At 37.0% G+C, this 27,852-nt stretch overlaps 1 protein-coding gene and 1 long non-coding RNA gene across 7 annotated transcripts in view; one reads left to right on the forward strand and one right to left on the reverse strand.

Annotated features, from left to right (window-relative positions):
- ACBD6 (acyl-CoA binding domain containing 6) overlaps positions 1-27,852 on the forward strand; it is a 203,655-nt gene that overhangs the window by 103,019 nt on the left and 72,784 nt on the right. The window lies entirely within an intron of this gene.
- The window catches only part of LOC147356274 (uncharacterized), a 67,959-nt gene continuing 58,587 nt past the window's right edge, over positions 18,481-27,852 (reverse strand). Inside the window, exons 2-3 of one of the 2 annotated variants that reach the window (XR_015143189.1) lie at positions 26,021-26,158; positions 18,481-18,698 (exon numbers count right to left, since the gene is read on the reverse strand). This is a non-coding gene — a long non-coding RNA (uncharacterized LOC147356274). Of the gene's footprint in view, positions 18,699-22,285; positions 23,746-26,020; positions 26,159-27,852 lie in introns of those variants that run through there. The other variant, XR_015143188.1, reaches the window with a different exon arrangement.

The following is a 27,852-nucleotide window of genomic DNA, read 5'->3' on the forward strand; positions in this document are numbered from 1 at the left end:
TAAATATTGAACAAAGTAATATCAGCTTATAAAGAAGCTGACAGAATGTTAGAAAAATAAATCATGAGAACCAGAAAAGGCCTAAGCATTTACCAGAACCTTTGGGTTTCCTTGTTATTTTATTAGAATAAATGTTTTTTTCCCATTAGACTTGTGTGCATTCTTCCTGGGCTAGTTCCCTAGCTTTGAGTCATAGATCAAAGTCATAACCTTAGGCCATATGTATTTCACTTTTTTTCTTTGTAGGTTGTATATGTACAAAGGGAAAAACTCAAAAAATGCAGACAACTAATTTTTAAAAAATTCTTTCTCCTTTGTTTCAGAACTTTTATGTATTAAGGAAAATTAGCTCTTTCTTTGTGATATAATAATTATTAAAATGTTTCTTCTAATACTTGTTATCACTTCATGATTTCTGTGATTCATCTGGAATTAGGATCACGTGTATGTAATAGAAATTTTATTTTTGTCCAGATGATTAGCCAGTTCCAATAATGTTTATTGAATAATCTTTTCTCTGCTGATTTAAAGTGTCTTCTTTTTATATTCTCACTTATCTATGAATTTCACTGTGTTTGTAGCTGTTCTTCTGTTGCCTCTTTTTCTGCTCACATACTTGTGCTATGCTGCTTTAAATATTGTAGCTTCAAAATATGTTTTAATACCTGGCAGGATAGATTACTTAATTACGTATTCAGAATATTTCCTGTTATTTTTGCTTGTCTGTTTCTCTGTGTGAGCTCTGAAATTGTCTTTCTAACCCTTGCTTCCCCCAGTTACCACCAAAACAAAAACTTATTGGTGCACTCATGTCTTTAATTTGGTTTGGATTGTCAGGGGTAGTATTTTAGATGGAAGTGTCCCCAGTTTAGGCTTAGGCTGAGATTTTTGCACGTGGGTTTCTTGTATTCTATTTGAGTATTATAAGACAAACAATATAAAAAACTGCCATATGTGGTTTTATAGAATACTCTTTACCTATAGTAAAGAGTATTTTATTTATAGTGAAGAGTATTTGCAGTAAACTTCACTGCAAAGTAAAAGTTCCATGTAGCTTTTTAGGGTGAATAAGTTAGGACTATATGCCTTCCCTTGCCCTCTTTGTCATCATATGACCACTTTGTGTTGTTCCTAGCCTTGGTTTTCCTTTGTTATTGACAATCCTGATCCATATGATCTAGCTTCAGATAAGGGACTGCTTTTGGCTTTGTCAGCTTGGGTTGCTAACACGCTTCCAAATCAGAGGGTTTTTGGAGATTTGCTCTCAAAATAGCTTTCCCCTTGTAATTTCTTCTTTGGTTTCCTTATTGAAAACTCTTTTCAAATATAGACAATACAAACATAGTAAATGGAAGGAAATGTTCATCTCCCTCATGACTCAATCTTTCTTAAACAACATTATTATTGACTGGTCTATTGGTTGCCAAAAAGGAAAATCAATTTTATTAGAAGTATTTGCTTGGCTACAGATCTTGGTACTAACCCAGCAGAGACAGGCTGATGTTATCAAGTATCTGAAGACTAATTTTTACCATTAGCCTGAAACAGAGTAGTAATTAAAGATATGTCAATGTCTACTCTGTGTTTTCCTGTCATTTTTACCTTTCAGTATATCTCATATATACTTTTATTGCGCTGCAGTTTCTACATTCTGTGGCTCTGATGGAATTGAATCTTTTAATTTTATTTCTGAGAAAGATCCTTTATAGATTTCATTTGTTATCTGGCAGTATTATGTACACAGTTTTGTCTTTTCCACTGCTTGGTATTGATTTTTAGTTCAGCTCTGGAAGTTGGGTTCATAACCACATTTGAGATTAGGATATGGGTTAAATACACACACACGTACCCCTCAGACCTCTTGAGTAAATTTGATCTTTAAGTCCTGAAGAAAGATTAAAACTACTCTAAAAGCACATTTGAAAGTATCTGAATGCTAAAGATTTATTGCTAGACTTCTCAGATTTATCATAAAGTAACGTGAAAGAAGTAAGTGGGGTTTGGAGAAGAGGAGCACCGATGGTGTTGAACATTTGCACTCTGTATTGGGTATTAAGCAATTCAAAAGGCGAATATTTTGATGTTACTGAAATGTTTGAGGACTTTGTGGTGTATAAATTATGTGAATTTACGATTTATATAATGGCATGGAGCAACATGCCCTCCCACACAATACTTTGGTGACTGTGTGTTAAAGAAAATTTTAAAAATATGAGATTCAACTAAATTTATTGTGGTGACCATTTTGTAATATATACAAAAATTGAATCACTGTTGTATACCTAAAACAAATGTTATATGTCAATTATATCTCAATTTTAAAAAAGAATACTTGTGAAATGAAAGAATAAGTAAACCTAAAAAAAAGAAATTCTATATGCCTATGTGGTTTTATGAAATAAATGGGAAATACACACACACACACACACACACACACACACTTTAAAGAATGGGGATAGTGACCATTCTAGATTTATCCCAGTGTTGTAGGGCTTAAAATGATGAAGTAGTCCCACTACCTCAGAGCTGTCCTCCTGGTTCTTGGCCAAGTCTGCTCTTTCCCAAGTTCACCAGGCATTTTGCTGCTAACACAGCCCTTCTAAGGCTACTATTTATTATGTCGCTGACCTACTCAAAACTCTCTAATGACTGCATTGCTTATAGGATAGATTCCAAACTCTATAGATTTGAATTCAGGCGGGGAGGGTGAGGGGCACAAAAGTATATAAATAAAACTATCTGTGATTCTATTATGTGTGGGGGTGGAGGGGTAAGATATAAAACAGCTTTTTAGTATTTACTGTGTACCAGGCATTTTATGTATAGTCATCACATCAATCCTATAATGTAGGTGTATTATTATCTGCATTTTAGTGATAAAGAAACAGAAGTCATAGAGCTAGTAAGTGATAAAGTCTAGGCTTGAAAATGTTGTTTTGGTTCTAAAGCCCAAGCCCTTATCCTCTCCTCTGTAAATTTTGAGTGCATTTCCTTCTCATCTTTATTTGCTCTACTTACATAATACGCGTGTGTGTGTATTTTTAAAGACATTTAGTACATTATTGCACATAAATATTTTCTTCCATTCAGTGAATTGTCATTTCACTTGATTGATACTACCCCCTTTGAAAACACAAAATTTTCAATTTTGATGAAACCTAATTTATCTATTTTTTAATTTTGTTGTGTTTTTGGTATTGTTTTTAAGAAACGATTGACTTGTTAGAGATCATAGTGATTAAGCCTTTTCCTTCTAATAGTTCTATAGTGTTATCTCTTAAATTTAGGTCTTTGATTCATTTTGAATTAACTGTATTTGATGTAAGAGAGGAGACTGACTTCATTCTTTTACATATGGATATCCAGATGTTTCATTTGACACCAGAAGATAAGCCCCACAGGTCAGAAGGTGTCCAGTATGCTGCTGAGGAAGAGTGGAGGGCAATTACTAATTGCTTCAGAAAGAATGAAGCAGTTGGGCCAAAGTGGAAAAACACACAGTTGTGGATGTGTCTGCTAATGAAAGTAAAGTCTGATGCTGTAAAGAAAAATATTGCATAGGAACCTGGAATGTTAGGTCCATGAATTAAGGTAAATTGGATGTGGTCAAGCAGAAGATGGCAAGGGTGAACACTGACATCTTAGGAGTCAGTGAACTAAAATGGACGGGAATGGGTGAATTTAATTAAGATGACCAATATGTTTACTTCTCTGGACAAGAATCCCTTAGAAGAAATGGAGTAGCCCTCCATTCATAGTCAAAAAGAGTCCAAAATGCAGTACGTGGGTGCAGTCTCAAAAATGACAGAATGGTCTTGGTTCATTTCCAAGGCAAACCATTTGACATCACAGTAACCCAGGTCCATGCCCCAACCACTAATGTCAAAGAAGCTGAAGTTGATGAGTTCTATGAAGACCTACAAGATCTCTAGAATGACACCAAAAAAAAGATGTCCTTTTCATCATAGGAGATTGGAATGCAAAAATAGGAAAGTCATGAGGTACCTGGAGAAACAGGCAAGTTTGGCCTTGGAGTACAAAATGGAGCAGGGCAAAGGCTAACAGAGTTTTGCCAAGAGAGCACACTGGTCATAGTAAACACCCTCTTCCCACAACACAAAAGATGACTGTACACATAGGCATCACCAGATGGTCAATACTGAAATCAGATTGATTATATTCTTTGCAGCTGAAGATGGAGAAGCTCTATACAGTCAGCACAAGACCTAGAGGTGACTGTGGCTCAGATCATGAGCTCCTCATTTCAAAATTCAGGCTTAAATTGAAGAAAGTAGGGAAAACCACTAGACCATTCAGGTATGACCTAGATCAAATCCCTTGTAACTATAGAGTGGCAGTCATGAATAGATTCAAGGAATTGGATCTGGTAGACAGAGTACGTGAACAACTATGGATGGAGGTTCATAACATTGTATGGGAGGCAGTGACCAAAACCATCCCAAAGAAAAAGAAATGCAAGAAAGCAAAGTGGTTGTTTGAGGACACTTTACAAATAGCTGAGGAAAGAAGAGAAGTGAAAAACAAGGGAGAAAGGGAAAGATATACCCATCTGAATGCAGGTTCCAGAGAACATCAAGGATAGATAAGAAGGCCTTCTTCAATGAACAGTGCAAAGAATTAAAAAACAGAATGAGAAAGAATAGAGATCTTTTTCTGCTAGGCTCTTCAGTAGACTGTACACAACAGAGGAAAGAATCAGTGAACCTGAAGATATGTTAGTGAAAACTTACAAAACTGACACGCACAAAGAAAAACGAATGAAAGAAAACTAAAAAGAGCATTTCTGAGACCTTTTGAACAATTTTATAAGGTATAACTCGTAGGCTGCAGTCCATGGTGTCGCATAGAGTCAGACACTTACTGAGCGACTTCACTTTCACTTTTCTCTTTCATGCATTGGAGAAGGAAATGGCAACCCACTCCAGTGTTCTTGCCTGGAGAATCCCAGGGACGAGGGGGCCTGGTGGGCTGCCGTCTTTGGGGTTGCACAGAGTCAGACACAACTGACGCTACTTAGCAGCAGCAGCAACATACATGTAAGTGGAATATCAGAAGAAGAGTGAATAGAGCAGAAAAAATATTGGAATGACTGGCCATTTTCCAAATTAATGATACACACCAAATCACAAATCTAGGTTTGCTCAGCAAACACCAAACAGGATGAATACTATTATAAAGGGAGGAAAGTAAAAGGAGTTAAATGGAATAAGGTTTCTACATTTCATCCAAGTGGTAAAATGTCAGTAGGTAATAAGTAAATCAACTAGTAGAATAAATAGGGAAAGGAGTACAGCAGGGCTGTCTGCTGTCACCCTGTTTGTTTACTCTATATGCTGAGCACATCATGAGAAATGCCAGGCTGGATGAGTTACAAGCTGGAATCAAGATAGGCAGGAGAAACATCAACAACCTCAGATATGTGGATGATACCACTCTAATAGCAGAAAGCAAAGAGGAACTAAGCCTCTTGATGAGGGTGAAGGAGGAAAGTGAAAGACCTGACTTAAAACTAAATATTAAAAAAACTAAGATCATGGCATCTGGCCCCATTTTTTCATGGCAAATAGAGTCAAGGTGGAAGTAGTGACAGATTTTGGAGAAGGCAGTGGCAACCCACTGCAGTATTCTTGCCTGGAAAATCCCATGGATGGAGGAGCCTGGTAGGCTTCAGTCCATGGGGTCGCGAAGAGTCAGACATGACTGAGCGACTTCACTTTTACTTTTCACTTTCATGCACTGGAGAAGGAAATGGCAACCCACTCCAGTATTCTTGCCTGGAGAATCCCAGGGATGGCAGAGCCTGGTGGGCTGCCATCTATGGGGTCACATAGAGTCGGACACGACTGAAGTGACTTAGCAGCAGCAGTGACAGATTTCGCCTTCTTGGGCTCTAAAATCATTGCAGATGGTGACTGCAGGCATGAAATCAGAAGACATTTGCTTCTTGACAGGAAAGCTATGACAAACCTAAACAGCATGTTGAAAAGCAGAGATATTAATTACTCTGCCAGCAAAGGTCCGTATAGTCAAGGCTATAGTCTTCCCAGTGGTCACTTACAATTGTGAGAGCTGGACTGTAAAGAAGGCAGAACGCCAAAGAATTGATGCCTTCAAACTGTGATGCTGGAGAAGACTCCTGAAAGTCCCTTGGACAGCAAGGAGATCAAACCAGTCAATCTTAAGGGAGATCAACCCTGAATATTCTCTGAAAGGACTGATGCTGAAGCTGAAACTCCAGTATTTTGGTCATCTGATGTGAACAGCTGACTCACTGGAAGAGTCCCTGATGCTGGGCAAGATTGAGGGCAGAGTGAGAAGAGGGCTTCAGTGGATGAGATAGTTGGATGCCACCACCATGAACTTGGGCAAACTTCAGGAGGTGGTGAGGGACAGAGAGGCCTAACGTGCTACAGTCCATGGGGCCACAAAGAGTTGGACACAACTGGGCAACTGAACAACAACAACAATAAGTAAATAATTATAAGTTATACATACATACACATGTACATATACAGATACACACACACATGCTACATCCAAGTGGTAAAATGTCAATACCAGTAAATAGTAATAAGTTATACAAACACACACAGGAGAAATAAAACCTTTAGAGTAATGATTTTAAAAGCTATAAAATATATAACAAACACTATAATTGATACATAGGTGAATTTTTTAAATGAGGCCTTCTGAACCCAGAGGCTTAAAAATAAATAAATAAATTATAGGCTCAATTTCTTCTAGTGATCCAAGACTGTTCACATTTTATATAGAGGTCAGGTTTAATAAGTCAGGGTTTTTCATGGAATTTGTCTATTTCATCTTAAGTTATAAAAGACAGACCTAAAATTATTCATAATATCCTCTTGCTATCATTATAGTATCTATAGAGTGTATAGTGATCTCTTTTTAAAAACTTTCTGATACTGAAATATCAGTATCAGAATAATTTATTTTTTACTGATTATTAAAAATAATTTATTTTTTACTAATTATTCTTGCTAAGGGTTTATCAACTTTATTGATGATTTCAAAGAATCAACTTTTAGCTTTGTTGATTGTCTCCATTTTATATTTGGTGTCTGCACTGATTTTTGCTCTTTATTCTTTCCTTCTACTTTCTTTGGATCTAATATGCTCTTCTTTTTCTGGCTTCTTGACATGGAAGCTTAGATAATTTATTTCCAACTATTCTCATAGGTGTACTTAGAAGTATAAATTTCTCTTATGCATTATTTTAAATGCATGTAGCAAATTGTTATGTTGTATCCAAAATATATTTTTTTTAATTTCCACTGCAGTTTCTTCAAATACAGTCACATTGGTGGTTAGGGCCTAAATATATGCATGGCAGGGGGTGGGGTAGTTTATACAATTCAATCATTAACATTATGTCTTTATAGTTTAAGTGTGTTTGTTATAAATAGCATGTAGTTGGGTCCTGGTTTTTATCCAGTGTGATCATCTTTACCTTTTAATATTTAATTTATTTACATTTAATGTAATTACTGATATAGTTCTGTTTAATTTTACCATTTTTTGTGTTTTTTTTTTTTTTTTTTTTAGTTTTTCTCACCTGCTTTTTGTCTTTGTTTTTCCTTTCCAAGCTTCTTTTGTATTTGTCAAGTATTTTTTATTATATCATTTTACTTTTTTTATTGTGTATTTGTTATTCTTTAATACAAATAACTTTTAGTGGCCATGATAGAAATTACAAAACAGTCCCTTAACTTATTATAGTCTACCTTAAATTAATACTTTTGCCATGCCCTGAACACTGAAAAATCTTAAAATGGTTTAATTCTGTTTATTTTTTTCTAGCTTGTGTTGCTATAATTGTATTATATTATACATGATATATTTTTGCTTCTCTATTTTCTACATTCCTAACAAGATACTGTTTTTGCATTAGTCAGTAATCTTTTATCATTATTCACATATCTACCCTTTCTAATGCTCTTTCACTTCTTGCGATTTCCTGATTCTATCTGGTATCATTTTTCTTTTGCCTGGAGAACTTTAATATTTCTTGCAGTATTGACTTCTAGTGATGAATTATCTCAGCTTCAGTTGTCTGAGTATGTCTTTTCCACTTATAGTTTAGAAAGGTAATTTTGCTTGATAGAGAATTCTGTGTTGGCCAGTTTATTTTTCTGCCCTTTAGAGCTGTCATTCTATTATCTTCTAGCTCACATTTTGATTTGAGAAGTTGGCTGGAGTTCTTTTTGTTGTTGCTCTGAAGATAGTGTCTTTTTTCTCTGATTGCATTTAAGATTTTTTCCTATATTTCATTTTCCAGCAGTGGTTAAGAATTTTTGTTTAATTGATATTTTAAATACTGCTTGGGGCTCTACATTGATTTCACAAGTACAGATATTATAATTTTCCAGGTCTAGAATGACCATTTGGTTAATTTCACTTATTCCCTTTTTCTGTTGAAAATTTCCATCTTTTCTTCTGTTTTCTTTCACATATTTATAATGATTATTGTGAAGTTCATATCTTTTAACTTATATACCTGAATCATCTTTGAGGCTGCTGCTTTTGGCTAGTTTTTGTTTATGAATCACAATTTCCTACTTCTTCACATTTCTAGATTTTTAATTTTTTCATTTGGAAACGATTTCAAATTTATACAAATAATAAGAGTATGAGTCTTAAACCTTGAACTCAGAGTATTTTGCCAACGTTATGCCCTACCACCCCTGTGCAAACAAGGACATTCTACTTTGTTGTTGTTAGTTGCCAAGTTGTGTCCTACTCTTTGCAACGCCATGGACTGCAGCCTGCCAGGCCTCTCTGTCCCTCACCATCTCTCAGTTTGCCCAAGTTCACGTCCATTGAATCAGTGATGCCATCCAACTATCTCATCCTCTGTCGCCCTCTTCTCCTTCTGCTTTTAATCTTTTCCAGCATCGGGGTCTTTTCCGATGAGTCAGCTGTTCGCATCAGGTGGCCAGAGTACTGGGGCTTCAGCTTCAGCATCAGTCCTTCCAGTGAGTATTCACGGTTGATCTCCTTTAGGATTGACTGGTTTGATCTCCTTGCTGTCCAAGGGACTCTCAGGAATCTTCTCTAGCATCACAGTTTGAAAGCATCACTTCTTTGGTACTCTGCTTCTTTATGGTCCAACTCTCACATCTGTACATAACTACTGGAAGGACCAAGGCCTTGACTATATGGACCTTTGTTGGCAAAGTGATATCTTTGCTTTTTGATACACTGTCTGGATTCGTCATAGGTTTCCTTCCAAGAAGCAATTGTCTTTTAATTTCATGCCTGCAGTCACCATCTGCAGTGATTTTAGAGCCCAAGAAGAGGAAATCTGTCACTACTTCCAGCTTTTCCCCTTCTATTTGCCATGAAGTGATGGAGCCAGATGCTGGAATCTTTGTTTTTGTAATATTGACTTTTAAGCCAGCTTTTTCCCTCTACTCTTTGACCTTCATCAAGAGACTCTTTAGTTCCTCTTTGCTTTCTGCTATTAGAGTGGTATCATCTGCATATCTGAGGTTGTTGATATTTTTCCTGGCAATCTTGATTCCAGCTTATAATTCATCCCATCCAGCTAAGGAATGTTCAAACTATCGGACATTCTATTACATACGCATAATTCAGCCATCACAATCAATATATCACCACTGATATATTACAGCTATCTAATCTTTATACCAGATGGTCAATACTAAAATCAGGTTGATTATATTCTTTTCAGCCAAAGATGGAGAAGCTCTATACAGTCAGCCAAAATAAGACTAGGAGCTGACTGTGGCTTAGATCATGAACTCCTTATTGCCAAATTCAGACTTAAATTGAAGAAAGTAGGGAAAACCACTAGACCATTCAGGTATGACCTAAATCAAAACCCTTACAATTATGCAATGGAAGTGAAAAATAGATTCAAGGTATTACATCTAATAGAGTGCCTGAAGAACTATGGACAGAGGTTTGTGACATTGTAGAGGAGGCAGTGATCAAGACCATCCCCGAGAAAAAGAAATGCAAAGAGGCAAAACAGTTGTCTGAGGAGGCCTTACAAACAACTGTGAAAAGAAGAGAAGCAAAAGGCAAGGGAGAAAAGGGAAGATATACCCATTTGAATGCATAGTTCCAAAGAATAGCAAGGAGAGATAAAAAAGCCTTCCTCAGCGATCAATGCAAAGAAGTAGAGGAAAACAATAGAATGGGAAAGACTAGAGATTCTTCAAGAAGATTAGAGATACCAAGGGAACATTTCATGCAAAGATGGGCACAATAAAGGACAGAAATGGTATGGACCTAACAGAAGCAGAAGATATTAAGAAGAGGTAGCAAGAATACACAGAAAAACTATACAAAAAAGATCTTAATGATATGCAGATGACACCACCCTTATGGCAGAAAGTGAAGACGAACTAAAGAGCCTCTGGGTGAAAGTAAAAGAGGAGAATGAAAAAGTTCGCTTAAAACTCAACATTCAGAAAAGTAAGATCATGGCATCTGGTCCCATCACTTCATGGCAAAAATAGATGGGGAAACAATGGAAACAGTGACAGACTTTATTGTGGGGGGCCCCAAAATCACTGATGCTTTTGAACTGTGGTGTTGGAGAAGTCTCTTGAGAGTCCCTTGGACTGCAAGGAGATCTAACCAGTCCATTCTGAAGGAGATCAGCCCTGGGATTTCTTTGGAAGGAATGATGCTAAAGCTGAAACTCCAGTACTTTGGCCACCTCATGCGAAGAGTTGACTCATTGGAAAAGACTCTGATGCTGGGAGGGATTGGAAGCAGGAGGAAAAGCTGACGACAGAGGATGAAATGGCTGGATGGCATCACTGACTCGATGGACGTGAGTCTGAGCAAACTCCGGGAGTTGGTGACAGACAGGGAGGCCTGGCGTGCTGCGATTCATGGGGTTGCAAAGTGTCGAACATGACTGAGTGACTGAACTGAACTGAACTGAAAATCACTGCAGATGGTGACTGCAGCCATGAAATTAAAAGATGCTTGCTCCTTGGAAGAAAAGTTAAGACCAACCTAGACAGCATATTAAAAAGCAGAGACATTCCTTTGCCAACAAAGGTCCATCTAGTCAAGGCTATGGCTTTTCCAGTAGTCATGTATGGATGTGAGAGTTGGACTATAAAGAAAGCTGAGTGCCAAAGAGTTGATGGTTTTGAACTGTGGTGTTGGAGAAGACTCTTGAGAGTCCCTTGGACAGCAAGGAGATCCAACTGCTGCTGCTGCTGCTAAGTTGCTTTAGTCGTGTCCAACTCTGTGCGACCCAAGACGACAGCCCACCAGGCTCCCCCGTCTCTGGGATTCTCCAGGCAGGAACACTGGAGTGGGTTTCCATTTCCTTCTCCAATGCATGAAAGTGAAAAGTGAAAGTGAAGTCGCTCAGTCGTGTCCGACTCTTAGCGACCCCATGGACTGCAGCCTACCAGGCTCCTCCTCCCATGGGATTTTCCAGGCAAGAGTACTGGAGTGGGGTGCGATTGCCTTCTCCGATAAGTTTGATTAGTTCCCATTTATTTTTCTTTTTATTGCTTTGGGAGGCTGACCTTAGTACACATTGTTACAATTTATGTCAGAGAGTGTTCTGTCTATGCTCTCTTCTAGGAGTTTTATGGTGTCATGTCTTATAAGTCTTTAAGCCATTTGAGTTTTTGTGCATAGTGTGAAGATGTATTCTAACTTCATTGATTTACATGCAGCTGTCCCACTTTCCTAGCACCATTTGCTGAAGAGACTGTCTTCCAATCTTGTATTCTTGCCTCCTTTGTCAAAGATTAATTGAGTATAGGTGTGTGGTTTATTTCTGGGCTATCCATTCTATTCTGTTGATTCATATCTGTTTTTGTGCCAATACAACACTGTTTTGATTATTGTAGCTTTGTAGTATTATCTGAAGTCTGGGAGGGTTATGCCTCCTGCTTTGTTCTCTTTTCTCAAGATTGCTTTGGCAGTTTTGAGTCTTTTATGGTTCCATATGAATTTCTGGATTATTTCTTCTAGTTTTGTGAAAAATGTCATGGGTAATTTGATAGGGATCTCATTAAGTCTGTTGATTGCTTTGGGTATTGGTAACAATATTAATTCTTCCAATCCAAGAACATGGACTATTTTTCCATTTCTTTGAATCCTCTTGAATTTCCTTTATTAATGTCTTATGGTTCTCAGCATAGGTCTTTCATTTCCATTACTTTCTTATCCGTTCTCTTATAGGTAACCAGTCTCTCTTGTTTCTGGCTTATCTTTCCCGTATCTCTTTTGCACTAATAGGCAAGTACATGACCATTTTCATTTATCCTCTCCTAATTTACATGAAAGATAACATTCTATAATCTTTTGCACTTCATTTCTTTCATTTAACAATAGGTCCTGAAAATTACTCCATATCATTTCATAAGGATCTTTATCCTTTTTTCACAGCTGCATAGTACTGTGTGTGTGGATATGTCATAGTTTATTCAACCTCTCTTCTGTGTATGAGCATTTAGGTAATATCCAGTGTTTGGCACTTCTAATGCTATAACTAACAGCACTGTGCATATGTATTTTCATGTTGTTGGACATGTACCTTCAGGATAGATTCAGGATAGATTCCTATAAGTGGAATTACTGGGTCAAAAGATAAGTGCATAAAGGATTCTTTGCTCCTTGGAAGAAAAGCTATGACCAACCTAGACAGCACATTAAAAAACAGAGACATTGCCGACAAAGGTCTGTCTAGTCAAAGCTATGGTTTTTCCAGGAATCCTGTATGGATGTGAAAGTTGAACTATAAAGAAAGCTGTTCAGTTCAGTTGCTCAGTTGTGTCTGACTCTTTTCGACCCCATGAACTGCAGCATGCCAGGCCTCCCTGTCCATCAAAGAAAGCTGAGTGCCAAACAATTGATGCTTGTGAACTGTGGTGTTGGAGAAGACTCTTGGGAGTCCCTTGGACTGCAAGGAGATCAAACCAGTCAATCCTGAATATTCACTGGAAGGACTGATACTGAAGCTGAAACTCCAATATTTTGGCCACCTGATGCAAAGAACTGACTCATTTGAAAAGACCCTAATGCAGGGAAAGATTGAAGGCAGGAGAAGGGGACAACAGAGGATGAGATGGTTGAACGGCATCACTGACTTGATGGACATGAGTTTGAGTAAGCTCTGGGAGTTGGTGATGGACAGGGAGGCCTGGCGTGCTGCAGTCCATGGGGTCGCAGAGAGTCGGACACAACTGAGTGACTGAAGTGAACTGATCGTATTTTTAGGTATTGCCAAGTTTCTCTCCAGAACGGTTGTACCAGATTGCATTCACACTAGCAATTTATGGGAGTGCCTTTTTCCTTACAGTCTTGTCATATTGTATTCTTCATATTTTTACATTTTTGCCATCTTACAGATAATTGGTATCTCAGTGTTGTCAGCTGTTCTAGTTTAGGTGTGAGTTGTTATGTCTTTTCATATGCTGGAGGGCCATTTTTATGTCTTGTGTGTGCATCGTCTATTCTCATTTTCCTATCAGGTTTTTGACCTAGTACACCTAAATTTTTAAGAATTCTTTATATATTAGAGGTATTAGCCCTTTGTGACATATGCTGGCAGATATTTCCCCCCAGGTTTTTCAGTTGTCTTTTGGCTTTGTTTATGGTATCTTTTGTCATATGAAAAATATTTATTTTAATGTAGTTAGATTTACCAGCTTTTCTTTTTATTGCCTCTGGATTTTAAGTCATGGTTAAAATTTTCTTATACCAAGATTAAAGCTTAATTCATCCATTTTTTTCTTTTAGTACTTGTATGGTTTCATAGTCTACGTTTAGATCCCTAAATGTATGGTATGGGTTCAGTTCAGTTGCTCAGTCGTGTCCAACTCTTGTGACCTCATGAATCATTATGGTATGGGAAATGGACCTAATTTTGTCTCCTTACAAATGGTTTCCTAGTTGTTCCAGCATCATTTATTTAGAAGCAATTCCCCAGTGATCTGAGATGCCAGCTTTGTCATATACTGAATTGCCATATATATTTGGGTCTAATTCTGGATTTTCTACTGTATTAAACTGGTCTATTTGTCTAAAAGAATCAATACAACAATATTTAATAACAAGGCTTCATAGTAGGTATTAAAGTCTGGAATAGCTCTTTCTCCCTCATAGTTTTTCTTTTTAAATGTTTTCCTGGCCATTCTTGCATGTTTGTTTATTTTATATGAACTTTAATTTCAATTTGTGTTAACTCTGTAAAATAGCTTATTGGTATTTTATTGGGATTACATTGAATTTATAAATTAGGGAGAATTGACATAATCATGTTGATTCATCCTAACCAAATACAGGGGATGTCTTTCCATTTTGATCAAGTCTACTTTTGCATATTTCAGGAGTATTTAATTTTTTTCCTCTTAGAAGTTTTGCCCATTTCTAGTTAAATCGATTCTTAAATATTTATCTTCTTATTTGCTATAAACTGTTTACTATTAGTAAGTTTTCTAAATAATGTTTGAGACTTTTAGCTCTTTAATTTACTTTAATACAGTTTCCATATAATTTATATGGCATTAAGTCATTATCTACATTTCAGCATTTCAACTGTAAGTGAAGGCATGAGAATGCTAAATTTTCCTGTTTTCCCTCTCATGAGGTGGCCCTAATTAACAGGTCATTTGAAAAGTCTGGACTAATGTGTTAAATTGCCTGTATGATTTGTTAGAGAATTGCTTTTTAATTCCACTTAAGAATATGCTGCAATTTAATGAAAGTCAGGTGTGAAAACAGAAGGTGTTTGTCAAAACACATTTGTTCTTTGATCTTCTGCTGCTGCTGAATAGATTATTATGAAAATAGCCTTAATCTTCAAAGATTATTGCACACATTGTAGACAGTCTAGTTCTCATACCAGTTTGACTTTCTTCCTAGATTGCTAATATATTTTGGGTGCTGAGGAAGAAATGTTTACTAGTAGTTGAGCTTAGAACTTTTCTGTGGGAAAATATAACATTCTTCTCTAAAATGAATGACATTTTATGTAATCTACAGAAACCAAATGAACATGTATGTGATAGGGGGAAGAAGGGAGATGGAGAATAAACCCAGTAGCTATACTTTTCAAATACATAATTGACTTATTTTTCCTTACAAGAACCATTTTCATGTGTGCCTATTTCTTTCCTGCAATATTATTTGGTAAGAACATTTCCAATATTAAAGGCTTGATAAATCACTGATTTATGATGTTATGGCATAACCTTCTATGGACTTCCCAGGTGGCTCAGTGGTAAAGAATCAGTGTCAAGCAGAAGATGTGGGTTTTTATCCCTGGGTTGGGAAGATCCCCTGGAAAAGGAAATAGCAAGCCAGTCCAGTAACCTTGTCATGGAAATCCCATGGACAGAGGAGCCTGGCGGGCTGCAGTCCATGGTGGTCATGAGGAGTCGGAAATGACTTAGGGACTAAACACACACACATAACGTTTTATACTCAGAATGTATCTTCCAAATATGCATGGAATTCTTGGCATTTCGAGGACAGAGTTTGTGCTTTAATTTTGCATTGCTTTTAATATTGAAGTCACTATCAAACTTAGCATTCTAATTAAATCTTTTTTTATGTACTCCAGTCAGTGAAAACTCAAAATTTCAATAATCAATAAGTAAAAGCATTTTTACTTGTCAAAACATCAATGGATAATATATATCCTTTTTAGGATTCTCTTTATACTTTCTAAAAATCTTATAATTTCAGTATCAAATACTAAATACAACATTCCAGAATACAAACATTTTTGTATAATATTTTTTACATTTTAAAATAATCTTTTACATTTAGGGGGTAAGTCATTAGCAAATCCTGATCCCACTGATTACTGCTGAAATCAACATGGTTTAGAATTCTCAGTGGCCAATATATAATCTGTCCCAATGGGTTATGGATTAAAAATAATTTGTACATTCTTTTTTTTTTTTTTTTTTTACAAGAGTGGCTATTGCCTTCTCAGGGGCATTCTGATTTGTCTGCTTTTAATGCACTAATTAGCAATAGAGAAACTCTAGCTAAAAACTAGTATTTTTCATAGATGATGGTATGTTTTTTCCTTCGTGTTCTGAGATTATTCACTGTTTTAAGTTACCCTTTTGCAAACAGTTGCTTTGATGAGTTACTGTCTAATGAAACTCTAGAATAACAGTAAAGTACTAAAATGAAAGGACTTTTCTCCATGCAAAGAACATGTTTAGAAAGCTGAAATAAAAGGGGGAATTCCGAAGGATGAAAAGAAATGAAAAGTAAATGAGGGAATCAAAGTCAGAGAAATTGATATTGGCAGATTCTGAATGATGTTCTTAGATGAGCAATCTTTCAAAATACTTCTTGTACATTGCTGCTATTCCTTTATTTATTATTAAAATAACATGATCCATGAGGAGCTTGGGGTGACTCTCGGCCTAGCTAATTCTAATTAATCCAGTCAGGGAGAGCAGTAGGGTAAGTGGAGCAGTCTATCGGATTGAAATTCATAACTTAATTGAGGTCAAAGTCCCGGTCTGGGAGAACAAAAGTCTTTTGCTAGGACCAGGCAGATCAATAGCAATAAATATCTGGCTTGGATACAAGTAGCTTATAGTGACAGATTATCTGACACTGGCCAGAGTTCTTCTTCTGTAAAGGGCAAAGTCTTGAGCGTGTCAGAGTTCTTTCTGGTCAGTCCATACCCATGACACTTAGAAAGAAGTAAATAATACTCTCAAGAACTCTTGCATGTCTTATGGAAGCCCTGTATACAATAAAAGTGACTTCTATTTGTGGCCATCCAAAGTACACTCTCTAATGATACTTTTTATTAATGAGAGAAGGGTTTCTATCACATTGCCAGTAAGATCCAAATGATTTGCAAAGTTGGTTAATTGTGAGAGCTAACTTTCCTATTAATAATTCAAAAAGAGTATATATTAATAGGATTTCTTTGGGGGAAGAACATAATACAAGCCTATGTTGTCTTAATTTGTACATAACTGTGAAGAGGCCATGCTACATTAAGGAGGTAGCGTTAACTCTTAAATGTGATCACGGTATTGTGGTTGTGTAGGAATTTTCCTTGTTATTAGGTGCACAGTAAATATTTAGGGATAAAATGTAATGCTGTTTATAATTCAACTGCTTCAACAGAAAAGAAAAATATGGTAAATGTTAAGGATTATTAAGTTGTGAGTCTGTACTTTTCTATATATGCAAATATTTTCTTAGTAAAAAGCAATAAAGAAGAACCATGTGCAATAAAACCATTAGGCTAGTGTGTTACCAGCAAAGGCTTCCCTCTGTCGCATTCTACTCATACCTTCAGTTTCTTCTTAGTTGTCAAAAGCTGGGCAATTTTATGCATTATATTATTGTTTAGCCATAATAATAATTACTTAATCAGCACAGAACTTTGTCGTTTCACTCATCATTTAATAACATCATTGCCATTCAGGCTCAGCTGCTATCTTAACTGTGAAAAAGGGACTTCTAAGATCTGCAAGTGCTGGCCTTGTGAGGTAGGGAGAACTTCATAGTATATATTCCATTTCCACTGACACTTTTCTAGTCCAAATTGTCATTCCTTCATGTGTATGTTATTGTGGCAACTTATTAACAGGACTTTATCCTACATAATTATGACAGATTAGTCTTCTTTAAACGTCATTATCTAAATGTTACTTCAGTATCTTATTCTATGATTAAAAAAAAAAAAAAAAGCTTCTAGTGGTCTCTCATCTGTGAATCAATTCTCAACTTTTATGGTTACTTTCAAAGTCCCACCTCTTTGACCAAACTGTTTTATCTAGTGCTCCTTATTTTATGAAGCTGATGAGCTCACTTTTATATCTCAGAGGTTTCCAAACCTGGGTCATCACAATCAACTATAGATCTGTTAAAAAATTAGCTTCACCTCTAGAAATTTGGTTATTCTGTAAGTCAGTCAGAAATAAGGGGCATTGGGAAGATAATTTCAAAATTATAAATATCTACACCTAATTCTATAGTGCCAGATTTGTAATTCTAAACCCTTTTATTCACCTGCCAGTTCTTCCCTGTTTCCTAATCTTAAGTAGGAGTTAAGATAAAAACAATCAGATTAAACTAATTCATTCCTGTGATGAGTTATTAACAACTGGTTAGAATTCCCAGATACAGTTGCATTTTTAAAGGAGGGATGCACATTTATATATCATCTTACTGGCTGAGCAGTTGCTGTTTTTCAAATAGTTGTGCATCAGATATGTCTGCATATTTGGTCTCTTTTTTCATTTAATAATCCCTGGTCAGGAAATTAGATGCCACATGCCCCAACTAAAAATCCCACGTGCTGCAACTAAGACCCGGCACAGCCACATAATTTTTTTTTTTTAAAGCAAGCATGGTGGAAAAATTCCTAACTTAAGAAGGTGAAATTAAAAAGGAACCTCAGTTCTCAAGAAAACTACACATATAAGTAGAATTCTCCAGCAGTTTTATCGAACTAGTGTTACTGTATTAATCAGGTTTACCATACTGTCCACCTTGTGTTGTCTCTTCAGCTGGTTGTGAGTTCTCTGAGGTCAGGGATCAGTTTTCTGTTTCTTGAATATTCCTAGTGGTCTCTTGCATAATGTTTGACATATAGTATACATTCCGTAAATATAAAATATTGAAAAATGATTGTCTCTTTGTAGATGCACTCTCCCAGCCTGAAACACATATACATATTTGTGAGTGTGCACAGACACACACACACAAAATCCTTTTTTCTCTTTTTTCATCAAAGCATCACCTTTTGGGGGAAGACCCTGACCTAGCCCCACCTCCTTTTCCTCCCACCACAACCTCCCTTTAGACCCTCCTCTTTTGCACTTGTATAATAAGCTTTTTTTTTTTTACATCTGTCATAGAATATACCATTTTTATTATAATTATCTCCACTCATAAGACTCTAGGCTTTCTGAGAGTAGAGTAGGAACTTTGATATTTTCAGTTCCCAACTCCTAACATAGTACCTGACATGTCACATAGTGTGTTTTTGATAAGCCAAGAATAAAAATTTAGGATAGAAATAATAATGCCTCAAAGAAACAGTGTCTTCTAGAAATTTATGGAAAGAATGAAAGGAAAAAAAATTAGGGAAAATTGATTTTAACAAGGTTATATGCATACTTCATGATTTTCTCAACAAATCTGGCAAATGTGCTTTGTTCTGTGAGAACTGTCTGTGTGTGGCAGGCTTAAACAAATATGCTGTAACACATGTCAGATAGACATTCTTGAGCAGTAAAAAAGAGTTTGTTCTAAAGATAAGTAAGATTTATTCTTAAGTGCAGGTTATGCATCATGAAACCACAGTGCCCATGTTGAAGTCACTTATTGCTCTTGACAGTCTTGGCAGGGGACTGGTTCATTGAGCTGTTATCTTTTTCAGACTGTTCACTTTTTACAAATGCAATTTCTTGTTTCAACTAACCTTTTAATACCGAGTGGGTTGAAAGAAATATAGACAGTCTCTTAAAACTATGGTAGAAGGTATGTATGACTGCAGTAGTAAGAAAAAAGAGTTGAGATGTAAGATACTCATGTCTCTCTCTTGTTTTCCCCTTGCACAATGTAAGATTTACACCTACTTTGTACTTTTAAACCCCGTCTTCCACCAGCCATGCAACTGGCTTCTGTAGAGATCAGTCCAAATGGTCCAGTTTACTTCCAGGATTCAACTCAAGGGCAGATCTTGCTAGGCCTAAAGGGTGGCCAAGGGGCAAGTGAATGGAAGGTGGGGGAATGGATTGAGCTTGGACATGGGAGCTGTGTCTGTGCTTACGTCTGTGAGGCCCTTTGTGATATAGGATGGAACCAGGGTGAGGTAAGGAAAGGGGTTCTGGAGATCTCTGCTTGTACTATTGCCCTGGGCACAAAATGTTAGGGAGAGGCCTACCTACTAGTTTGGTGGTTTTCACAATGCTCTGTGAATCTCCCCAGAGTTACCTTAACTAGAAATTTCCTTCCCCACTTCAACTTTTACCTATTTTACCTTAATATTTTAAGATTAGGCTTCTGAAAAAAGGTTTTGTTATAAAAAAAGAGTTCCCCTATAACAGATTATGAAGGCAGAGACTAAGTCTAGTCAGTCCTCGCTATGTACCAAGGCTGTAGTAGTATTTAGGTCCCTGGAGCTTTGGAGGCATTTTGTGAATATTTTTTAACTAATAAAACAAGTGTATGTAGGCAGAGTTTTCTGGGTTAACAGAGAGAGACAAAAGTCAATAGAGAAGAAGTCTGAAAATTGTGAACAAGGATAATTAAACCTGTATTTAAAGACCAATTTTTTTTTTATTATTCTACAAAATAATTTTATACATTTTAGGTCATTTTATCCTTACAGGAGTCCTATGTGGCATTCTCATTTCACTAAACTGAAAGCTCAGAGAGGTTATATGAATAGCTTTAGGGCACAAAGCTAGTAAGTAGGACAGCCGGAGTTCACACTTAGGTATTTTGACTGCAGATTCATTCATGCTATTACCCTGCATTAAGCTGCTGTCATACTCTTATCACAGTAACTCAGTGCTTTAGAATTCATAGGCATCTGGTGCATTTTATGAGGATTATAAGTTCTGTGTGTCCTTGAAATTTTCTTATTTATAATGAAATTCTTTTATGCAGACATCGTCTCTTTCAACAGGTTTTCTCTTTCAGTGTGATTTTTTTTCCAGTGATTTTTAATTTCTGTTTTCTATGCTCACTGGTCACTATTTTCTTTAATAAGCTATTTTTTTCTGTCATTTTCATATCGAATAGTCACTTCTTTTGCTGAGTTTGTATCTGATAATGAACAACTGGCTCACAGTACAGTGTGAATCAAGTTCACATTACTTTGAGAGAACACCCGGTGTCATCTACATCTAACTGAATTATAGAACACTGTCAAAGTGTTATGACCTGGTAGAGTAAATTGCTTCTTCTTAATGGTCCCATGGCTACAATCTCTCTTGCTGTTGCTATAAACCAGAAATTGTTGACATCTTATGCTATCATAAGCTTGAAAACAAAAGAACTGTTTTTTTTTTAATCCCCAGGTCATCTACTTAATGATAAAAGTTTCTGAACACCTCAGCTACTACCTACAGCTGAGTCTTAACCTTTAGTACACATGTTGATTGTGCCCTCAGATATGGATTAATTCTGTAACTTTTTAAAAAGTCAGGCAACTTCATTGAACTTAAGAGATGGACCTGTCATTTGCCTTAAAAGACCTAGTTCAAATGTAGAAATAGTGACTTATTTATGATTTCTGAGATTTACTGATGATTTCTGAAATTTATTATTATTATTTTTTACTTTACAATATTGTATTGGTTTTGCCATACATCAACATGCATCTGCCACGGGTGTACACATATTCCCCATCCTGAACCCCCCTCCCACCTCCCTCCCCATACCATCCCTCTGGGTCATCCCAGTGCACCAGCCCCGAGCTTCCTGTATCCTGCATCAAACCTGGACTGGCGATTCGTTTCTAATATGATATTATAAATGTATACATTTTATAAAAATATATTTATTTTTCTTAAAAAATGTTCTACATTTTATTCTATCATTTTTTTAGTTTCATTTTATATTACATTTAAATCCCTAATCCATTTGGAGTTTATCTTGACCTGTATTTAGGACAGATTCACATTTGTCACTTTAATCATTGGTCTATATATATAAAACACACTTTTTAAATTAGTGTGCCTTTATGGAAAAATCCCATGGACAGAGGAGCCTTGTAGGCTGCAGTCCATGGGGTCGCTAAGAGTCGGACACGACTGAGCGACTTCCCTTTCACTTTTCACTTTCATGCATAGGAGAAGGAAATGGCAGCCCACTCCAGTGTTCTTGCCTGGAGAATCCCAGGGATGGGGGAGCCTGGTGGGCTGCCATCTCTGGGGTCGCACAGAGTCGGACACGACTGAAGCAACTTAGCAGCAGCATAGTATATTTTTATCATATTGTTGCCCAAGTCTCTCCTTATTGCTATGCTGTTTTTCTTTATGAACCTCACTATTTTACTCTTTCCTTTTTTTAATTTTTATTTTATATTGGGGTATAGCTGATTAACAGTATGTTAGTTTCAGGTGTACAGCAAAATGATTCAGTTATACATATACATTTATGTATTCTTTTTCACACAGTTTTCCCATTTAGGTTATTACTGAATATTGAGCAGAGTTCCCTGTGCTGTATAGTAGGTCCTTGTTAGGGTCTTTCTGGTGTATATTGCCTATCTCCCCCTTCACTTCACTAGTTGTTCTTCTGGGGCTTTATCTTGTTCCTTCCTCTGGGATATATTCTTCTGCTGTCTCATTTTTGTCGGACTTTCTATGATTGTGGTTTGTGTTCCATGGGCTGCAGGGCTGTAGTTTTTGGTTCTGCTGTCTGCCTCCAGGTGGATGATACTGTCTGAGAGACTTGTGCAGACCTCCTGGAAGGGAAAGGGTCTTACCCCTCTGGTGGGCAGTGCTTTGTAAGGGAGTGTGTTCAGCAGGCAGCTGTGAGCTCAGGAAGACATTAAGCAGCCTATCTGCTGATGGCAGGGCTGTTTTCCTGCCCTGTTGGTTGTTTGGCCTAAGGCATCCCAGCACTGGAGCCTACAAGCTGCTGGGTAGGGTCAGGTCTTGATAAGAAAACGGCAGCCCCCAAGAGGGCTTACACCAATGTAAGTCCCCAAAATTCCACTGCCAGTGTCTTTGTCCCTGCAGTGAGCCACTGCCGTCCTCTGTCTCCACGGGAGATCCGTAAATACCAGCAGGTAGGTCTAGCCTAGGCTTTTACGAGGGTGCTGCTCTTTTCCCTTGTGTGTACCCTCCAAGAGTGAAATTTCTCTTTTCCCAGTCCTGTGGAGTTCCTGCAGTCAAACCCCACTTGGCTTCAAATCCAAATTCTTTAGGAGCTCTTCTTCCCATTGCCAGACCCCCAGGCTGGGGAACCTGATGTGGACTCAGAACTTCCCTCCAGTGGGAGAACTACTGTGGTATAATTATTTTCCAGTTTGTGGGTCACCCACAAACTGGATTTGGGATTTGATTTTATCCTGATTGTGCCCCTCCTACCATCTCGTTGTGGCTTCTTCTCTGGCTCTGGATGTAGAATATCTTTTCCGGTAGGTTCCAGCATTTTTTGGTCAATTGTTCAGCAATTAGTTGTGATTTTGATGTTTTCACAAGAGTTGAGCTCACATCTACTCCGCTGTCTTGTCTCTGTCTGTATAAAATACATCTCACTGTACTTAATGTTGCTGAGTGTAAAATTTTCTTCTAAATGTCATGAGGATGAATTAAGGGTGAAGGTGTTACACAAATTAACAAAATTCTTCCGAGTCAACAGAATAAAGTCTGGAAATGGTAATCTTGCCGTTTTAATGATCAAACTGATACACTCATGTTGTTTGGTTGCTAAGTTGTGTCTGACTCTTTGCAACCCCATGGACTGCACCACGCCAGGCTTCCCTATCCTTCACCATCTCCGAGAGTTTGCTCAAACTCATATCTGTTGTATTGGTCATACCATCCAACCATTTCATCCTCTGTCATCCCCTTCTCCTCCTGCCTTCAGTCTTTCCCAGCATCAGGGTCTTTTCCTATGAGTTAGCTCTTCGCATCAGGTGGCCAAAGTATTGGAGCTTCAGCCTCAGTCTTTCCAATGAATATTCAGGGTTGATTTCCTATAAGATTAACTGGTTTGATCTCACAGAGTGGTTAATAATGCCTAAAAGATGGGAATAAGAATTCAGGGGGAAAAGTGACTCTTAATGAACGGTGATTTTTCTATAAATTAAGTGCTATATAATATTTATAGGCTAATTCATATGCTCAGGTTTAGAGATTGATTATACAGAAATATTATCTGCAGAAAATTTGAGTTATTGTGGACATCTGGTGAACAATGAGACAGCAATGTAGAGTTGATCTTACAACAGCCAACATTTGTAGTAACCACCACTGTAGTAACCAGAGCAAAATATCATTATATCCATAGAGGACTATAGTTAATATAAAATGTAAAATTTAGACATTCGTTTTTCACAAAGGATGTTGATAAATTTGAAGAATGTAGAGAAGAGTTTACAAAATCAACAGTTTGGAAATGGAGTTTTTGTGGAAAGTCTCATAGTCACAAACCGGCAAGGGTCATATGCAGCCCAAATATCTATTTTCGTTTGGCACCTACAGTGTTACAACAGTTTATAACTGTTGCCAATTAATTTCACCTAAAAGTGTAGCTATTAGGATTCTCTTGAAAAATCTGAAAATATGGCGTGTGCATGCTCAGTCATGTCTGACTTTTTGCGACCCTTTGGACTGTAGCCCTCCAGGCTTCTCTGTCCATGGAATTTTGGTAATGCTGGGCAAGTTCCCATAGGTCAGCAATCACTGGAGCTAAGTGGCTGCTGCCCTCTGTTGACAGGCCTTGAGCTCTCTGACTCCCATCAACCCACTATTGCTTGTATGAATGTGCTATGCTCATTCGTGTCTGACACTGCAACTTCATGGACTATAGCCTGCCAGGCTCCTCTGTCCATGGGATTTCCCAGGCAAAATTGCTGGAGTAGGTTGCCATTTCCTTCTCCAGGGGATCTTCCTGACCCAGGGATCAAACGCATGTCTCCTGTGTCTCCTGCATTGGCAGGCAGGTTATCACTGTGCCACCTGGGAAGCCCCCACTATTGCTTCCCTGACCCAATTAACCTCACTCTATTTACTGCCTGAGGACATTTGAGGGAGTCTATAACCTTGTGTTTAGAAGAACTAGATTTGAGTCAAGTTACCTAGATTCTAGTTTCTATTCTGCCACTGATTTTGTTACCTTGAATAAACCATAATTGTAAAATCGTAAAGGTAGAAAGGAAATTTTAGGATCATCTGGTTCAACTTCCCACCTACTGCAGTAATTTTCTCTGTTCAATTTCCAGAAAGTAGTTAAGCCAGCTAGCCTTGGTTTGAACATTTCTGTTCACTTCACAAAGTAGTCTATTCCATTTTGGAAAGTTTTCATTATTAGAAATTTCTCCTACAGCTTGAGTCTGAGCCTGCCTACATGTAGTACTAAAACTGTACATTGTATAAGATACTTTTTCATTACACAGAACAGTAGAACTGTAGTAACAGATGTGATGTGAAAGACAAGGTAGTATCTACCTTCATATTTCCTTTTATTTAAAATTATGGTTTGTATATAAAATTTACTAGGTCATCACATGGGTGAATGATTTTATAGCAAAGCATAATACAGAGGTAAATATTATAATCGTAATGACTATAACCAGACCAATTATAGAATTTAATTGTAGACTTAGTAAACAGTCTTTATGGTATCATTTTAAATATTTGCCATATCTTTAAGAAAAAAAGGAAAGAAGACTTAAAGATATCTTATTGATATAATGGCATTTGTCAGTGTGTTCATACCTTTTAATTTTCCAGGACTTGCAGACATAATCCCATGAGCTCACTTCTAATATTAGTAAAGGGTATGAGCTCTCTCTGTGGTTCAAGCTGCCACTTGAGGGTTTCTCCTTCCTGTGGAGCTTTCTAATGGAATTCAAGGTTCTCTCTAAGGGTGAGCATTACGAAGTCTTCCCAGGCTGCTTGAGAGGAGGCAGTGCACCACAGGTTCAAGGACACAGGCTAAGTTTAATGTGCGCAAACATGCTTCCACTCCTGCTTCCTCTGATTGGCAAGGTTAACTCGGAGAGGCTGCAGCTTTTCAAAGTGATTTGATTAAGCCCACCACTTTATTCCTTTCAGTTTCCCCCCTCCCCTGCAAGCACCAAACCACCACCTCCTTTGTCTTTGCAATCTTTGCTTTACCAGTTACCCTTTCTGTCTCATTTGTTGTGATTTTATGTCACATTTTGATATTTTGTGAAACAGAATAATGATTTCAAAAGTAAAGTAACTTGCATCATTGAAAGTTTTGCCATAAAAGATTTTCACACTTATGTTTTATAAAACTCCAAATCCTTTACCTTCATTTGACTTACTTTATGATGTAATGAAAGTGAAAGTCACTCAGTCTTGTCCGACTCTTTGCAACCCCAGGGACTACACAGTCCATGGAATTCTCCAGGCCAGAATACTGGAGTGGGTAGCCTTTCCCTTCTCCAGGGGATCTTCCCAACCTAGGTGTAAGGAAAGATAGAATTATCGCTTATTTTAGTGGTTTGCTTAGATTTACCACAGCCCTTTATCAAGAACGGATTTGTATGCACAGAGTTTCTTTCACAGCAGTTTTTTTTTTTTTTTAATAATCACAAAAATTTAAAATGATGTGCAAAATTAGGTAGAATAGTATAACAAACTTCCGTATACTCATCCAGTTTCAGCAATTGCCAATTCATGGCCAGTCTTTTAATGTATACTGCTACCCTACAACAGGGGTCTTTAATTTTTATAGGAAGAATATGAGGAAAGCTATAAACACCAGAGAGAAAGGGTATGGATGTAGAATTTTCACTAACAATTTTAATAGGTTCATACATTTGCTGAAGCCCTTCCTTAGATGTTCTGGGACTCTAAGAATCCAGAATTAAGAATTCCTGTATTCTAGCAAAGGAAACAAAACTAAATTTTCTCAACTTTGCTATTCACATGAATGTCAGGGTTTGGGATTAGCAAAGGTCTTCCTATGAAAGCAACAGTAAAGTTAAGCCAATGACAGGATCTTTTAATTATTAAATATTCATTATATAATCTTAATACATTCCTTTACTGCCATTTTCAGTTGTTCAGTTGCTTGTTTAGTCTGTCTTTTGATAATTGATGGTTCTTTTATGAATGTTGACAGACTTGGGAGATTTTCAGTGACTCAACTTTCAAGGCATAACACAGAATTTCATTTAAAGCTTCTGAGTTATTGCTAACACCTAAAAAAAGAAAAGCTGTATATAAAGGATAGAATAATACATTAAGTTGTTAGGAACTTAGGTAATAAAGCTGGAGTTTCCATTAAAGAGGATACTAGCTTTTAAGTACAAATTTTAATGAATAATTAAAGCATATTTATCAAAAGTATAGAAATAGCTGATTAGACATGACAAAAGGGTAAGTTTTCTTTTTCCCAGTCGACTACACATTCTTCTTTTGTCAGCTGGTACTTCACTAAGCCTCCCGCTTTAGTACTTGTAGTCATGGGTATAGCTGGTCACGGGGCAGACTTGAAACAGAACGGTTAGTAAAGCCTGCTGGGCTCCCCTACAGAACTACTTTGTTGTTGGACTCCATGCCATCTGACCCTGATGTGAGCTAAAATTATTGTTTAAAAGCAGGTAATAAAGAGGAATACTTGACATAATTTAATTATTAAGTGCTCTATTTTGAAATATTAGATATCTTTTCTCTTTGGCATGATTCCTCCTTCTTCTTCATCTGGGGAGCTAGGGAACAGAGTAAGCTGTATGATTCTCATTTGAATATGGTTAACAATATTTCTAATAAAGTGAGATTCAGAAAGGAACCATTCTTCCTTATAGATTAAGTGATACCTCCTCCTCCCCATCATAACTCCTCCATTCTGGCATTCCTTCTATATTATGATTGGAAGCACTTTTAATATTTTGTTGAAGATGGAAAGAAATCAACCAAGAAAATCTCAATGTATAATGATATCTAATCAGCAAATACACCAAAATAAACATAAGGTCATAGAAGGTATATTTTATATATCATAAATTTCTATAAATGTGTAATCCATGTTACATAAGTCAACTTGTCTTAATGAATAGATGTTCCTGTAGTATTTTGAAGTTGTATTCTAGGGGGTTTTACCCTGTTACAGATTGGGAATACAATCTTTGCTTTGCAATACCTCTTTCTG

Source organism: Bos grunniens, chromosome 16 (assembly GCF_055505025.1).
Source record: "Bos grunniens cultivar Pamir isolate PY7600 chromosome 16, Bosgru_T2T1.0, whole genome shotgun sequence".
Classification (NCBI taxonomy): domain Eukaryota; kingdom Metazoa; phylum Chordata; class Mammalia; order Artiodactyla; family Bovidae; genus Bos; species Bos grunniens.